This window comes from Adiantum capillus-veneris, chromosome 21 (assembly GCF_014529385.1).
Source record: "Adiantum capillus-veneris isolate H3 chromosome 21, ASM1452938v2, whole genome shotgun sequence".
In the NCBI taxonomy this organism is placed as follows: Eukaryota; Viridiplantae; Streptophyta; class Polypodiopsida; order Polypodiales; family Pteridaceae; genus Adiantum; species Adiantum capillus-veneris.
In genome coordinates this window covers 66,205,622-66,208,646 of record NC_140951.1, presented here as the reverse complement: position 1 = coordinate 66,208,646, position 3,025 = coordinate 66,205,622, and the positions used below count along the sequence as shown (strand labels likewise).

Genomic DNA, 3,025 nt, shown 5'->3' with positions numbered 1-3,025 from the left:
TACGTCCATCACTCTAGGGCTATCTATCTTTCCATTGCACACTAAGTAACACACTCTCTATTGTGTGCCTTGAGCTTCCTTCGTCTTCTCCAAGCTTTGTGTGTTTCTTTGCAACCCTAATTCCAACATTTGTCTCTCTTTCTCTCTCACTTGTCTATCTCTATCTCTCTCTCTCTTATCACACATTTACTAATTGAATATCAGAAGACAACAATGATAGAATTCACACACACACTCTCTCTCTATCAATCTGTCTCTCTCTTTATTTTCTTGATTTAGTCTCTCTTTCTCTCTCACTTGTCTATCTCTACCCTCTCTCTCTCTCTCTCTCATCACACATTTACTAATTGAATATCAAAAGACAACAATGATAGAATTCACACACACTCTCTCTCTCTCTCTCTTCTCTCTATCAATCTGTCTCTCTCTTTATTTTCTTGATTTAATCTCTCTTTCTCTCTCACTTGTCTATCTCTACCCTCTCTCTCTCTCTCTCTCTCTCTCATCACACATTCACTAATTGCATATCAAAAGACAACAATGAAAGAATTCATTTTGTTGAAAACTCAAAACAAAATATCATCATTTGCACAACTCAAGGTAAATGTGATAGCACAACAAATGCTACATTATTACAACAGTCTTTTTGCACTCAGTAAAGTTTTGAGCTCGTCATCAGCCAGACTAGATTGATGGATGAACATGTTGTTGTTTATGTCCATTCCAAACACTCTCAAGTAGATATAATACAAGTGTTTGCAAGCCACATAGGTCATTCCTTCCCCTGACCTCCTTTGGAAGTCTCTGCAAGTACAACTAGGATTCCTAGCTACTGTGACTCGATATTTCTCACCACGTAACTTCGAGTTTGGTGTTAATTTTATGTAGACTTCATACTTACCGATCTTTACCATTTCCACTTGTTCGATGACCATTTCTAGTCCTAAAGCACTGTCGATCCTTTTCGATGCCTCTTCAGAAACACATGTCCTATACCTGCCGGCATGCCTTTGCCCTTGAACTTCCATAGTTTTTGTTGCGATATGAAACCCTGCTAGCTACAAAGACTTTACTTCATGCGTTGTTAAGTTCGTGCCCTGTGCCACTGACCACTCAAGTGGAGGCCTTGGAGGCCGCATTACAATATATGGACAAATATCCCACACATGTTTGACATCATCACTACAAAACCATACCCATGTCTCATTGTTACGCCCCTCCCAGTTGCGTTTCCCCCAGAAACTTGGTGCCGCTGTTCCCTCTTTGCATAAATTCACCTTTTTCTTGCACTTTCCTCCTTTGATTTTTCCTTGGCAAGTGAACTTAGACCCCGGTTTGCACCTGCGGATTGCCCACATGGTGTCATTTATGTCAACCTCGATGGCCCTAATTGTCACCCCTTCATTCTCCTCGTCCATAGAGTGATCTTGGATTACCTGTGATGCATCTCCAAATGACAACTTTCGAGCCTTTCTTTGTCGAGCAACATTTTGAGTGACATACTCTGGCCTGTGTGAACTATTTGCCTCCTCGCTTATAACATTTCTGAATGTCTTGCGTTGCCTTGTCGTTGTAACCCGGTCTCCAAAAAACTCTGGCACCTTTGGAAGATCAGTTCCTCTAATTGCATCGTTCATAGCACGGCTACTCTGTGATGGAGTAGGTGTGTGAAATTGTCGTGAAGGTGCCTTGTCTCTCATCTTGCTTATGCTTGGTCCGCTTCCTATATACTTACCCTCTGTATATGCCATTCTTTTGGATTGTTGAAGAAGAGTGTTCCCAAGATCCGAAACTATTGCATCGTACAAAGAAATTTTAGGCCTTTGACCTTCGCCTGCTAGCCATGAAGCGGGACGTGACTCTGAGAGATTTGTTCGAGGGACAACCTCGATGCAATAGTCATCTAAAGCCTACAAATAAATAAATAAATTTACTTCTTTGATATCATGAAGGGTCTAATTAAATGGACATCCTACAAACTAGTGTAGAATAAATTTGAAAACTTACACCAACAATTTCCTTCCTCCAATGAGGGTACCTCACATGCCACCAACTCAACCAGCACTCCATTGGGCCTAGATTCCCATCTGCCACCTTTTCTCCATAAAATTAAAAGAATTAAATTAAAATTTGCCTTGGATCGTAAACATGGGCTGCCATGGTTGTCCATCCTTCTACCCGTCTAACGTGATCAAAGCAAACCCACACTCTTTTTAGATCTCCATTTCCATTTCTTCGCATTCTATTGACAAGATCTATGCCTGAGCCAGGACCTGTTGTCGACATCGTGAATACAAAACATCTATCCTCCTCTCTATTAGATTGACCGGGAAAAAGCATTCCGTGGATAAACACAAATGTCAAGCGTCTCTTTAAGTCAATTATCAATGACTCCTCTCCACGAGCACTCGACTCCCCACGAAATTTATGCACCCAGTTCTTAATTCTGTGTTGAACATCATGAAAGTTTAGAAATATATAAGACTCTAAGTTTATAAAGTATATTAAAATGCATTTCCCATACCTTTGGCTTTTAACAAGAGGAAATATTTCTTGAAGTAGAACTGACAACTCTAATTGTCCAAGCGAAGTGCATTCACCTGAAGAAGGTTGAAGGACAGATTGGGAAATAATCTTAACCACCTCCATTTGGATTTTTCTCGGCCCAGCTTGGATGCCAAGCGAATCAACGGCCTCAGCCACCAAAGACTTCACCCTTGCAATGGTACTTTTGGATGAACCTAGTTTGACATCATGGTCATGGAAGCCTTGGTGCACCATGGCTCGAGAATAGCGTTTGTCGGTTGGCATTATGTAGTATACTTGGTAGTCGCAGGTTTTTCGAATAGCAGGCACATGTTGATAATGGAAGCACTTCAAGGTTCCATACTTTTGCAAGTCACCATTTAGCATTTGTCTCTCAATTAGTTTACATGTTATTCCATGCCTACAATCGTGATTTTGACACTCTTCCCTTGTACATGAAAAAAAAGAATAATGAATACCTGTCCAAGACGAACGGTTG

General features: G+C 40.8%; 1 pseudogene; it reads right to left on the bottom strand.

Moving 5' to 3' along the window:
• Window positions 1-566: 566 nt before the first annotated feature.
• LOC147431088 (uncharacterized) lies at window positions 567-2,781 on the bottom strand (annotated as a pseudogene).
• Between the last annotated feature and the right edge of the window lie 244 nt (window positions 2,782-3,025).